The sequence below is a fragment of the Pinus tabuliformis genome, chromosome 7, assembly GCF_031772625.1.
Source record: "Pinus tabuliformis cultivar Carrire ecotype Pingquan chromosome 7, CPIR1, whole genome shotgun sequence".
In the NCBI taxonomy this organism is placed as follows: Eukaryota; Viridiplantae; Streptophyta; class Pinopsida; order Pinales; family Pinaceae; genus Pinus; species Pinus tabuliformis.
This window is the reverse complement of record NC_142293.1, coordinates 935,619,800-935,635,376: the sequence shown is the minus strand read 5'-3', so window position 1 is coordinate 935,635,376 and position 15,577 is coordinate 935,619,800.

The following is a 15,577-nucleotide window of genomic DNA, read 5'->3' as shown; positions in this document are numbered from 1 at the left end:
AAAAGGGGCCTATGAGCTGATTGATTATGAGGGAAATCCCTTAGGCAAGCCCCTTAATGGGCTATATCTCAAAAAGTACTATGCCTGAGTCATCTTGCATGGATACTTTTGTACATAAGTGTGTTATTAATTTTTGTGCAAGTTTGGTTTGGTGTGTTTTTCAAGAAGCTTTCCTGCTTATTATGTCTTCACTTGCTTTGCAGATGTCTGTGACTCCTTACATCGGTTTCGCTGGTGGTTCTTGCCGTAGTACCCAAACTCTATCTTTCGTGGCATGGGATATCTACGCCCCTAATGGTGAGTTGATTGATCTTCAAGGTATTTGTTTGGGTAAAACAACTAATAACATTGTTGAGTATAGCACAGTCATCGAACTCTTGTCAGAAGCCATTGCTCTTGACATTCGAGAAATGGTTGTTAACCTCGATTCACAACTTGTTGTTCTTCAGCTCAATGGGCACTATTCCATTAGAAACCCTCACATATTGAGAATGTATTTGTGTATTCTTCTATTGGAAATTTTTTTTATTACATAACATACCAGCATATTCCTAGGCATATGAATACATTAACATATGCATTAGCTAATTATGTGTTAGACAGACATTTGCGCAACATGTGAAAAACCAAAACATTGTATCATAGTAAACAGGGAATATAGCATATATGTATATATCTATAAATATATATGTCGATAATGTTTGAGTTTCATACATCAAAATCCCAAAAAATAATATATGTGTTCAAGTACATTCGTGGCTCACAGGCCTCAAAAATGTAAATTCTAAACTCGGCATGGTGATCATGGTAGCACGTCACTGCTCGTACTACTGGAGTCAGTAAACAGCGGATCTGGTCTAACACCCCCACTGTGTGCCGCTGATAATGGCGTGGGATGTCACCCACCCGGGCATACTCTGGGATGCCTCTGGTCAATCCCTCAAGGTTTCATGCAATCTCCTCCTCGTTATCGACTCCTTCCTAATAAGGAGCAATCTCGAACTGCCAAGCAACACGTCTAGCAATCGGGGACATTCCGACTGGTCGCTCTGGTCCTACATCTACAATTACAAAAACGAAAATGTCACAAATACATATATTTCAAAAACAATAAAAAATCATAAAATTTAAAATTGTTTTGCTTACCTCCATCATCAAAATATTCTCCCTCTGGGAGCGGCATATCAGGATTGTTGCGGAAGTTAGTACCATTGTATGGCCAATCCTCTACTACGATCAGCTGACACCTCAGCCACGAAAAGAAGGCGGGTTTGTATGAAATATGTTGTCCCCTGCTAGTTCTGGGCATCAGTTCACTCCAACGAACCATCTGTGGGTCTCATGGAAATGGGGGGTTCACCTTTGCAAGCTGATATTGAAATAGTGGGATCCGCTCCAAAAACAAGGTCACTAGAACATAACCATATATGAACTACCTCAGGTTTCCTGTTCTGGATTTGGATAATTGGCGCTTCATATTTACCTTCATGGCTTTTGCCCAATTAAAGATAGTCGGTGCCATGCAATATATGACATACTGGAATTTTGACTTGTTGGACTCATGCAATGCTTGAGCCCCAGCCACTCTGTTTATGGTCAAGAGTAGCACTTTCAGCACAAGGTCATTGACAGTCATGATGTCAACCTTGCCACTCTTTGATTTCAGTGCTTCTGGGCAGTGTTCTGCAAGCAACATGTTCACACTTGCCCTGATGGGCCTGGCCCCATATAGATTGACTGGTTCCCCTCTTCGGGACAATGCAGTGATGAAATAGATGTTTGAAGTTTCTAATTCCAGTTCTTGGTACCAGATCATAAAAATTTCCCGATTAATATCCCAAAGACTGATCAAATATTGTCGTAGCTCAGGTTGAGCCCGAAGGCCCGGTGTGAGGAATAATTTGTGGAGCCCATAGTTCCTCAGGGCATTTAAATAGTTTGGGTCTTCCAATGCCTGTGAATCGATTTCCTCATTTCTCGCGTTCTTTCCAATTGACCATTTTACTCCGTATTTTGCCTGCAAAAAGCATAGAATCAAATCAACATTCATCCTTGACTGAAGAAATTTGGATTCAAAGCACGGAAATCAGGCAAAAAATCAAAAGTTTTCTACTCTTGGTGCTGGCACGACTGTTTTAAGAACAGTAGCGCTGATGGCGCACTTGATCATGTTAATGACCCTCGATCGGCACGATCACCAACTTGGATCTCTCGCCAAACGAGGGTGAATTTTTTTTGCTAATATCTCCTCCAAAAATCCAGAAAATGGTTAAAAAAAAAAAAACAAGCATGAAAATGAAGCTAAGTGTCTCATCTCTTACCTGCAACTGACGGTGCGTCAATCGGCCTCCTAGATCTCCCACAATATGCTCCTGAAAATCTAGGGCACAAATGGGTAAAAAATGCTCCACACAAGGTAAAAAGGTAAATGGTAAAAAATAAATTACTTTCCCCTTTTTATTCATTTTTTCATGACATTTTAGGGTTTTGTAAGTATTTTTCACCTACTTTAACCTTAGAAATCAGATAATGCGTTTGCTTTTTGTGCAACGATAGGTGATGGATTGCTGATGATGGTGTTGATTCATGTTTAAGCTCTTTTCTCAACTCGTAAAAACTAAAATGAAAAGATCACTGAGTATTTTTCCCTTTTTGACTCATTAAAGAGAATAAAAATGGGGGGTCTACTTTCATCTCTTTTCCAACTCCTAAAACACGAAAATATTTCTGAGCTCTTATTGTTTTGAACTCGTTAAAGGCTGCAAAACGTCGATTACCTAGTAAACATTTACCCCTTTTTCGGGCTGGGATAAACTATTTATGAAAAAGGTACTTCTTGACTGACATGGTCAAGTAGTTCTCTCAAGTATTATCTTCTACCTTTTCGGGCTTGAGAGACACAAATGTATGAAAAGGGATGTTTTGGATTTTTATTTTCCATGTCTTTTTCAAACTCTCTAAACATGAAAAAGATATTGAGTTACACCTTTGTTGGACTCGTTAAAATTAAACGACATCAATTCGTCATCATGACGGACTTGAGCTTCTCCTTCCTAGGGCTCATTAATCTTACTAGGTCAGATTCATCTGAAGGATGGAATTATGGTGCAAGCACATGCTATCCCCTTCAAGCCTGCGATAAAAAAAAATTGGGGTACCTGCTAGAAATGATGGGGGGAAATTGGAAATTCCATTAGTGGTGTCGGCAACTCACTCTTGAATACGACACTTTCTGCTTCATGTCGGGTTGGGATATCCTCACTTCATCGTTGACTTTCTTAGGTTGGGCCGTTCATTTTTTCCTTTCCGTTTGATCTTTTCCACGTCATCATGACCTCCGATCATATGGATCCAAAAGCTTCCAAACTCTGGAGTTGTGTTGCCGATATGTTCAAGAGTTATCCTTCTGCAGTTACACTCATTCCTGATTCTCTGTATCATCCAAAATCATTACATCCCTTTGTCTCGCATCGATGATGTGGGATACATCATGACCCTCCTTCGATAAGGTCACTTCCTGTCGACTTCAGCTCATTATCTGGGAAGTTGGCCGAGAGACTCCTTTCCAGTACCTTAGAGCTTGCATGCCCTAATGGAAATTTCTTCACACTCGACGACAAGTTCACATCATTGGCTTTCGATTGGGTGATTTCACGAGTGTTCGACTTCAATTCCTTATTCACATTCCATGGATTGTGCTGATGGTACCTTGAGCGCCATTGTCATTATTGGTGGTTTCTCTCGCGCTTGTTAATGATTCACATCATTGACCAGTAATCGAGTGATTTTCTAGCATGTTCGACTTCGACACATCTATTCACATGTTAGAATTTGTACTTTTATCGGGTTGTGTTGGAACGAAACACCCAAGGCTCATATTATTAAAGTCCAGGTTGCTAGACAATATGACATGATCATGCTGATATACATGTCTCTTTCAGATGGATGGTTTGAACCATACCATGAGTTATTATATGTGATCCTTTTCATTATTGGATGGCTGCAACCATACCTTGGGTTCGATATGATCCTCTTTACTAGATGGCTGCACCCATACCTTGGACCAATTTACCTGATCATTCTCTGGATGGCCGCGTCCATGCCATGATTGATGCATCATTTATCATAGTTTTTAGTGATGTATATGTATCTATGCTTGCTTGCAGGTTTTCCAACGATGGTCTTCGGTTCCACGCATCTACTTGTAAAGAATTTCACCCCTCACTCTAGTTCGACCATCATGCTTTAGGGGGCATCTGTTACACAACATTTTGTCGCTCTCCCTGTACTCCCGTTCCTCGATCCTAGAGGACCTCTATAGTGAAATATATATGCTTTCCCATCATGAAGAGCATACCTTTACATCCCTATTCATGAGCAGAATATTCCCCTCTTGTATCATTTCCCAATAATCTTCCTTCAATCCTAGTTTTCAAGACTGGTGCTAGTGATTAGTTCCTTCCCCGCGCCGATTTGTAGAGTTTGAAATGAGACCTAGCACCGTATGGCACAAGTGCGACTTTCTTCACTCACGCTAATACTCTTTTGGCAAGTTTTTAAAAATGGAGTCGAAACTTCCAACTCTAGAAGCTTCGCGGAACTGAAGTCTGGTAAATGGTTGGGCTGGTTAGAGCCGAGGAAGTCAGTTTGGGATCCTTTCCCTTATAAAGATGGAACAAATCAAAGAAATAAGCCCTCTACCATCATAAGAGGAACCATCTCCCCTCCATAAAAGCTATATAAACTCCTCCTTTTTCAAGCTGAACTAGTCTTTTTTGGAGCATGAATAACCAATAAGATATCTATATCTTTTTGCCTTCTAGTTTATGTGCACAAAGGGAGAATATTGTATTTGGTTTGGTTTGGAAATAAAGGGAAGAAGCCTTAAACTTCCATTGTTGAGGCTAACCATGAGATGCTAGAAGTGGTGTTGGAACTCGGATATGTCGGAGGAGAACTACAACGTTAAGGCTTTGGTTGTATCTCTTTCTGAGCTTTATATCAATACAATTAATTATTTATTTCCTACATTGAGTATCATATTACATTTAATGGCTTAAGCTTCCTTGAATTTTTAAGTAAATTGAATGCGATTGTATGCTATTAAATTTTCTCCTGTCCCTTCTGTATTTGTTTCAGGTATTTGAAGGAGAAGAAATCAAAGGAAGCTTGAGCAAAGGAGTGAGGTCATAGTCAAGCAGAGTAGCATCCAAAGAAGTAGGCCCTCTTATTCGATTCTAGTTTAAGGAAGTTTTCATTAGGCTATTCTGTTTGTGGCTAGACCCACTCTAGGGCTAGAGGGATCACCTCTGTCCGCAGAGGAGATTTACCTACTCCACAGGGAATAGATATATATGCCTCATCTGTGCATTGAAACTCGATTTTATTAATCATCGAACCATTCTCACACAAATAGTTTGAAGAGGATCTACACTTTGCAATGGAAACCATTTGACTTTGAAGTTTTCAAATAACCTCCTCAAACATAGAACGAGTTTGGGAATTTGCTCCAAATTCGATAGTATTTTGATATTATGATATCATTGGAATCTTCTACATTAATCTCTTTCAATGTTTAAGTGTTCATCATATGCTTGCATATTAAAATAACATGATTATATGTGAGTAGAAATATGGAATAATGACATTGAAAAGAACATTAAATGATGTATTGTCTTGTGGTTAAATTTTGGTCTCAGGTTTGCCAACATTATGCAGTCCTATGAATCACCCAAGATAAGTAACAACTAACCAACATGTTTAGCACTCACAAGTTACATACCAAGTTTTTGAATCTCATATTAGATGTATTAGATGTATTGGAAGTTTATAGAAGGGAATGTAGATACAGTGAAATCTGAAGCAAATTTAATGCATACATTCCACACATACTTACCATTACACAAAGACATTGAAGAACTCTCCAATTACATTTTCCGCACATACATTACACAAGACATTGAAGAACACTCCAATTAGTGAACTTTCTGTACATTGCATTGTACAATAAGTGGTTAGAGGTTGCAGTGTACAATCGGTCTTTTAGATTAAGAACTTGGTTGAATCTGAGCCCAATATCACCCCTGGATTTATATCTTGCCTTAGAGACGAGGGAAAAATAGTCAAATTACTGATATGAACTCAAAAAATGTTGGATGGTGCATATAAAAAATTATTCAAAACTATCAAATTTGCAGAAAACGATTATGCCTCCAAAGAATAGGAAAATTGCTCAAATTCTTCAGAAATAAAGTGAAAGCTGACTTGAAAATTTGAAGCCAAGCCTTAACTGTGTGGTGGTTTCTTGGGAGGTTCACAATGTAAAAAATGGTTGAATAAGATGAACATATCAGATTCCTCTTTGAAAATTCTCATTATATTTTTGTGGTTTCATACTGGTGACTTTCTCCTAGGTCTCAAAGTTGTATTGACTTGTCATAAGACAACAATGTGATCACATTTTCCTGCGATCTTTATTGCAATGTTGCCGATTTGAATTTAAGGATATTTGAATAATGATACTTTGGGTTTAAGAAATTCTCAATTGAATATAGATATTGATGATGTTGATTGTTCCATCTATTCTCAAATATTTTGCAAACAAGAAGATACTTGTTATTTTACTCATTGATAATACTTATTGTCTTGTTAGCATGATCCATGACCTTACAGATTTAAGTTTATAACTCGTTGCGCGTTTATCCCCATCCACCATTTGCAAGGAACGATAGGTCACTAACTGGCCTTCATAATCTCTTTTACTTTAGTCAAAAATTTAATTTCAAAAGCTAAGTGAAACATCTCAAGTCCTTTAGGTTTGCAACTCCAATAAGATGCATCCCATTCATCGTCGCAACTATATTTCTTAAGTTTTCCATTTTTGCAATAAGAGGTTGCAACACAAGGAAGTTTATTGCAAAGCGAGTAATACTTGGTCAAACAAGATCCTTGCTCTTGGTTCTTTTCCTCATTAAGATTAAGGACCACATGTGATTATAGATAAGTTTTGTTATGGTTTTGGCTTGATCCATGTGATTTTAAGCCATCTTTCCTGCAATTTGAAAATGCCAAGGAAACATAACACACTGCAATGTGAAAATTGAGACTAAACCTGGATTGTGAGGCTCAACCTGTACTTCATACATAAAATTTCTAGATTGAAAACTTGAAGGTAAGACTACCCCTATACTCTATGGATAAATTTTTGGATTGTCAACTTGAAGGTGAGTATAAGCTTGTATTTGATAGATAAAATTATGGTTTGCAGAATGCAATAGTTGTGCAAAATTTAAAAAGAAGGTTTAAATGTATAACGTAATCCCCACATTCTATTCAATTTTATGGATCTGAAAGTCATTGGATTTAATGTTTTTAATATTGTTTTCTTGCTTATAATTTAAGCGTAATTTTCCAATTCCAATAAAAAACATGAAAGAGGGTGATGGAGGTTGCTAGGTGTTGTGTTTTAACTCACAAAAACAGAACATTTTCACATTAAAGTTAACATTTTTAGGCCCATTAACTAATTTAAACTTTAAATCTAGACATAATTGCCTCAATGCATTAGAAAATCCAAATCACTAACATGGTAAAATAACACAAAAAATATTTATAACCTCAACAACATTCAGTTATTTATTCACAAACCATGCAAATATTACATTTCTTGATATACATGGAATATATCACGTTTTTCCATATACTTATCACCCATACAAGAGAACCCAATCTTTGCAGGTTAGGGGCAAAAAGTACATTAACTAGTTCTTCTTTAATGGAAGAACCATCCCATGAGCACCCCCACAAAAATGACAACACGCATTCCCATAACGACGACGTATCTTGCTATTGCTCAATGACTTCTGGTTTAATATATGATGATCCTACATCATCATTCATAACTCCACACAATAGTTGAGTGGACATTCTTTGTATATTTGCATGGTATTTTATGTTAAAAGATTTAAATTTATAACTATAGTGTTTGGCTTCCTTTTAAATCAGTTTGAGATTGTCCTTTCAAACTTGATACATGCCTTTCATCCGGTTGCAATTTAACTCTGGATTTTTTAGTATGAAGATACCATTGACACCAATATTTGTTGCCTCTTTCAGCCCTTCAACAAGGGAAATGTAGTATGCCTCGTTTTTTGTAGTCTTTCCCTACACTTATTTCTTTCTATGCAACACATGTTTGGTTGCACTATTGTAAAGAACAAATTGAACGACTGCTCATCCTAGATTAGGATAACAGGAGACCTCAATGCACATTATCCACTTTTGAACCATTTTTATTGTTACAATAGTTGAAAAATAAGATAACAATAACATGATATTAGAATTAGGAATTTAAATTTTAACATTAAACAACATGTAGTGCCAATAATAAATGAGGATACAGAAGAGAAAAACATACAATAAAATTACTAGTCATTCAGAAGTGGCACTAAGGCTAGGGTAATAACATAAGAAAAGTTGTAATGGTAATTGATCGTGCATAAAATAACTCAGACACAATCCAAAAAATGTAAGTTATATGATAGATGCAAATCTTTTGGTTCAATGGATGCTATGTAAAGTAGGGAAATAGATATTTTTCCTTTTCCAAACAATGAAAGAAACCTTACACTTTCTCAATTGTCACTCAAGCATCCAAGTATTATAAACTTCATCTAAATTGAAGGACACATCCAAACTAACATCAATAATGAACAAAAAAATGCAAGAGCACTTGAAAGTGCAAAAGTAAGCTATGATAAAAAGAAATATGATTTTAAACCTAATTAAGAGGGTAAACAAGAGCACACAAAGACTCAAAAAATAATGTCTGGATCTGTAGAGAAATGAGGGCATCCAAGAATCCAATACCTCAATGTTACAACATGGAAAAACATCCAAACCCAAAGAAGGTATGATCTAACAAGCCATTGTGATGAAAACACAACCCCCCCCATTTTCATAATAATGATGGGGACCCTTGGATCTAATGCTAGTAATATTTGGATGACTTATTATCATCATCTTCTTTTGATCGCGTTGGTGAATTTGATTTATCGCCAGAATCCTATCAACACTTGTTTCATTTCATTTGGTTGTTTGGTTTGAAAATGGCGCCTAAACAAAGATTGGACATTTTCATCACTTGGCCTAATAAACTGTATAAAATGTACATTAGTTTTATTATTTATTTGTAAATATTATTTTTGTTTTAAATTTTAATTAATTAAATAGCCCCGAGACCAAGAACTATATAAAAAATGGCTTTTAAAGTGGTCAAAGCCTTTTATTATTATAAAGTGGCTAGTGGTTATAATACATAACAGAAGTGGTTGTAGTATATCAGAACCTAGGGACTATTGATATCAAAGGGTTCCTTTCAAAATCCCCGATATCATAATTCTTGGGCTCATAATAAAAGTGGTTGTAGTTGGTTATCGGAGGGAGTACCCACCTCCACATGGGTCGTACCTCCCTTAACACCTTTCGCTTACCCATATTGGAACGTTACTATCAGGATTTATTTAAAAATGTATCTAATATCCCTTGCCTCCCAAACCTCATATATAAATATAAATCTTTGACTTCTGATATGACTTACCGCCATGTCACTGCCCACCTCGGAATTTTTCCAACCGATCTCCGATACATGCTCCTCTCTAAAATCCCAATGGTATTTCACTCTGATATCCTATCCACCTGGCCTCTGATAGCCACGTCACCTCGACGCTTTTCCATCTGACCTCTGATCTCCCCAACCTATGATATAATGAATTTGATATATCTTTAAAAGGAATTTGAATATGATTTCACGTTGGGTCTGTTATCACTCAGATTTGTAAGAATAGGGAAAGGGGTCTGAGGTAACCACAAACCAACTTTTAAGTACAGAATCTAGCCAATCTGTTCTCAAAGAGGGCTCTCTCTTTATGCTTTAGCTTTGTTTGGTGGGATATTAGGCTAGGTATGAAAGCCTGGGGGTTTTGATTTTGATTGGTGGTGAAATTTAGGAACAAATGGGTAAAACAAATTACTTCAAGCCATTGGGCTATGGAGTCAACTAAAGATGGCTTAACAGGATTGGTTGATTCAACAAAGGAGGGCTTCAAAGGGCAAGATAGTAAAACAAGAGGCAAATGGGAACTTTAAAGGGTGGAATGGTCTCAAAAGGGATGAAGGGCAGTTAAGAATCCTTCAGCATGTTTCGAGGGGAGGGAAAGTGGTTGATCACTAATGAAGAGCAGTTAAGAATTCTTTACTAAGTGATCACAATGAAAAACTAAGAAACAAGAAGCAACTAAGAATTTCTTGTTTATAGTAGTTTGAAGAAAACATTAAGAAAGATAAACCTTTTAAAATAGATTGCACTGAAGAACTTTCTGAGATATCATTATTTCGTTTATCATTCAGATTTATGGAAACAAATGTGATTATTAATAAACAGAGGAAAAACAATACTAAACAAGAGATATAGAATACTTATTGACAATTGCTTTGCATGAGAATCCTTGTGAAAGTCCTTTGCTTTATTCAATGCATCCAGCTAGCCATACAAGAGTTGTTCCAATAGCACTTCTTTTTCAAAATAACTTATTTTACAGAAATTTCAAAGAATCCACACCAAAATACTTCAAATGAAGAAGTATTTATACTAATTGTAAACTGAAATATCTTGAAAAAATATCAAGATTAGTTTCATAAATATCTCCAACTATTTACATTAATAGAACTTAAATAAAGGAAATTCAAAACTAATGAATCTATTTGGCACTATGTTTATGGATTTATGGTGAAAAATAAGAGAAAGTCGAATTTGGTAGCAACTCTTAGTTGATGATGAGGCATCCCAGTCTAACTTGCATCCTTCCTTTGTGCATTCTGCCCCAGAAATTCTGCAAACTTAGGGTCCAATGATACGCTTGTATATCTCAATCCGTAATAGATATGTAAAAAGTAAAAGAGGTTTGTTTAGATAGGAATGTTTTTGAGATAAAACTCTCTCAGTTTCCCAAAATTCATCTCCACCTGTTCACAATACTCTCTGCAAAAAGATGTCAAAAATAGGACTTTGCACAAACTGAAAAATAGGCTATGAAGACATGCACTTATCTCCCTCTTGGTAATACCTGTGTAAAAAGTGAGATAGGTTTTTGTAGATTGGCCTGTTAGGAACAAAAACCTCCTCCATTTTCTTGAAATACTTCTTGGATTGGCCACAATAGTTTATGTAAAACTATGACTTAAACAGGAAATTTCTTAAGAATGTACCATTTTTGCTCTAATTTCATCTTTTAACCTTAAACTTCTTTTGACTGTTTTTCACTTTTACTTTGGATAAACTTCATTGTAGCTGGTAAAAGTTTTTTCATCTTTATTTAACCCTTAATGTCTTCATGTTTACTTTTACTTTTTACTTTTACCGCTCTGTTTTTTCATCTGTCTTCACTTTGACATGAATTTGTATGCTATGCTTTGTAACTGTCTTCTTTGTTGTTTATATTCATGCTAGCTGATTTACTTAACTTGGTATTTAATATGATACTCTTTAATCCTGATACACTTTGACTGCGCTTTACTGTGTCCTTTTACCTTCAATGTGTAGGTTAGGTTTTTACTGTCTGTTTCAACAGTAAATCCTTTTAATTCCATGTTTCCTCTCCTTGTCTTTTAACTGTATGTTTTATTTTTCCGTTTCTGTTTGAATAGAATTGATAAAAATCTTGGAATAAATAGGTCTTATGACTAGTATTAAGACTGTTTATCCAAGGTTGTGGTCTTCTGATCACCTGTAAAACAAAACAAACTGTTAAGAAAGCATTAATTTGCAGGGAAGGTCAAAAAGGTTTCATTTGAGCTTGAAAGGTTTGTGGAGTGAGTCTAGAATGATTTTCGGGAGGTGAACCATGCTCGAATCGGTCAACAGAGGCTTCAAGTGGCGCAGATGGGTAACATAGGGTTTTACTACAAAATCAGGTGAAAACGAGCAAAACTGGGATTTTTGTGTTCAAACAGGTAAATGGTTGATATTGGCGGGTGAATGAAAATGAAAATTGGTGGCAACTGAATGACGGGACATTTTATTGTTTATTGGAGTCGGTAAGTGGTTTCTATCGCAGTGCTATAGGAGGGGGGGCAGTATTTGGCCTCAAGCCAACAATTCCATAGAGCGTTCGACGCGTGGTAGAGGCACTGTGCAAAAACCACTTTGTGATCGTGCGCTAACGCGCAGTCACAAAGGGTCGCGCAATATGTATAATAGCCGTTAGATCTCAAGGACCTAATCGGATGACTTTCAGGGCTCTGAAGTGATGGGGATATAATGGAGGTGGGCCTGATATTAATTAAAGGAGTTACTCATATCGGGGGCGATCTGATTGGTCATTGAGTTATTAATTAATCCTGGCGACTAATTAATCCTCATTTAGCACGGTGGGGTCGGGGTTCTTAATCAGTTACGTTTTAACTAATTAATCCCAATTATCGGTGTTATTATGGTTATTTCACAACCAAGGGCGGGATATATAATTTATTGGGTTTTTTATAATAATACAGGTAATGGGTGTTTTATTTTCGGGAGTTAAATAATACAAGTTAAAAGTTAATATGACTTTGTGGAAATTCAACATGCCCTAAGATAAAACGTTTCCGAAAGTATATTTCATCATATAACATTTATAACTTAGGCTAAACGAATATGAGGGTTTATATGGAGAATGTTTTAATTTCTCTAAGTAAAATAGGATTTTACTTAGGAAAAAATTTATCAAGGGAATGAATGATGTTATGAAGGGTTGAATATTGATTTTAAGTACTTAGGCATTATAAATTATTGGGCCGAGGGTCCGGTCCCTCCAAAAGTCAGAGAAATGCTCTGAGCCCCCCTAACTTGTTTATAGGTACCTTTAGCACTTAGGGGAAATTAGTGAATTTATTGGGAAAATGGAGTAAGGAAGTTAATTAATTTGACTTTGTCTCCTTGATGTGTTGTCTCCAATGTGAGTTGTGCTTTGTCCAAGTGATGAAAGCAAAAGATTTAAGCATTAAACTTAACCATTCACCACACATCTATTCTGCAACCATCATCTACTTACCTTACCTACATTATCCTAGCATTTTTACTTCTTTATTAGGGTGCACTTAAACTGGCAAATCCTTATCACACTTTCTTTTCTTTTACATGTAGATATCTATCTAAGTCTAGCCTTATTACATCCAAGGGCTCAGATTAAACTGCCGAGCTCCTTTTATTCACTCTACCTATCTACTTATTTGCCAAGATTAAACAATTTGGTCAAATTTTATTCTCTACTTCTAAAACATGAAATTGAAAATAGGAACTAGTTAAGCTTAAACTATTTGACTATTCATGAATTGTGGCATAGGTGACAAGTTGCACACAATTGTTTATTATACAAAAGTAAAAAGTAGTGGCATTTAGACTTGCACACTTTCCTTGGTCTTTCTTTTTGTTGGGGTTCATTTTCTTTGTTTTTTTTTACCATATTTTATTATTTTCACCCTTTGATTTTTGTTTTAGGGTATACCCTCTTTACATTTTTTAAATTTTTTGTTTTTTTGGCAAATATGGAAAACCTTTGCAACAAGTAAAGGTATGCACATATTACATATCTCATCAAGTCAATCATGATATATGACACCTATTGGTATAGAAGCATAACACTGGCTCCACTTGGGGATGGCTTTTCCTAGTGAAAAGTCAAGAACAGTAGGTCAGATGGCCTCCGAATGATTTTGATTGTACTATGAAATATTCTTCTACTTGTTGCTTTATTGTATGTATGATAGTAATACTTTTGAAGCTTAGGGCCTTCTCTTCGGGCTTCAACTTCACAATTTTACCATCCAATCAACACTTAAACATTTATTCTTCCTTCTTGAATCCCACTTGAGCACCTTGTCACTTAGGTAGGAATTTTTAGCCTTGGTCCTTTTATCAAAATCTTCTTAACATTTTCCTACGCAACTTGAGATCTGACTTGAAACTAAAAAGTGTTGCAACCTTCAAATCAAATTATTAACTCATCAAGATCTTAGGGCCTTTTGATTGGATTCAAATCTTTAAGGATTTATTTCATAATCTACTAAAAACTGAATTAAATCAAACTGAAATCCTACCTACTTACTCTAATAAGCTATCTGGCTGCTAGTTAGGTAAAATGAAACAACCAATGCAACCACTCAAGCATCATATACATTGGTGACTTTTGTTGCTTGTGCTTGTTGGTGGTTAAAATTGAGATCTTGCAATCAAATATAGCTTTGTTAGCCTTTGAGAAGATAAGGAAATTCCTGATCTCCTTTGTTGGATCTAGAAATTGTACAAAAGGATCTTGTAACATATATACACTATTCTTGAACTGATTCAAACAATTGTACATCTGTTGTGTATGGCCTACATGCCATGAAACTGAAATATCACTTTTATCTTTATCACCCTACATGTTTTCAACTGCTCTTTGTGATGATATTTCTATTGATTGTAATGTCTGTCCAGTGAAACCATTATCATCTTGATTTTGACTCTCATAGTCTGTTAATGGAGAAAAATTATGATTGCATTCATCATTCAACCTATCAGCTATTGGATCATAAAGAACTTGGAAGGATTGCTGCAACTTATTACATATAGGTTCAAATGGAACTTCATAGATTTCTACAAGCTGCTTCTCCTTTTCTTTAAAAATTTTACACCACATTTCCTTTAAAAATTGAAATGATTCAAAACAAAGAGGCAGGGAATCATCTTGGATCATTTGATCATATGTTCCAGCTTCCAAGTCTTCTTCTGCAACCTGACATTCAATGGCATTTTGGGGCTGCAAATCTAGATATGAGAAGTCTTGAACAAGGATTTTATTGCCCTCTAGATGGTTAATATCAAAACTTGTTGACATTTGATTTCTAATTGCATGATAGTTATCTCTGATAAACTGAAATGAAGCAAAACAAAATGGTAAAGTTCCTTCATTGATTTCAAAATTTTCTGCACTTTCCTCCTCATTCTCATCGTTGAAATGAACAAGTTGATCACTATTTTCAAGCTATTGAACCTGAACTTTCTTATTCCTCAAATTAGCTTCTGATTCCTCTGCAAGGTTAATTTGGATTTGAAGAACATAATTATCATCATACTGATCATATTTGGGCGAATCATCAAAAGAAGTAATGTCATCAAATATACACATTAGATCAAGGGATTTCTCCTCCACATATTGCTCTATGAATCTATCTTTTGGTCTATGGTAGATTGAGTTGGTAGGAATTTGTTCATGAATATCAACCTTTTCCTTTTGTGAAATAAATGTGTCATGGTTATTTTGAACAAAACATTCAACTTTCATTGTGATCTTATGAATCATTTCCTTTGTTTTCTTTATCAAAATGTCGAGTTTTTCCTCTTTTTCTACTTTCAACTTATTTCTTCTAATTTTCAGATTAACTTCTACATCTATTGCCATGTTTTGCATCTATTCCATTGTTGAGGGGTTTCTTTCTCTTAGATGAAATTCTATCTCTGAATCAAATGCTCTTGGGTAATGCAAAAGAGCTAAACCAGGGG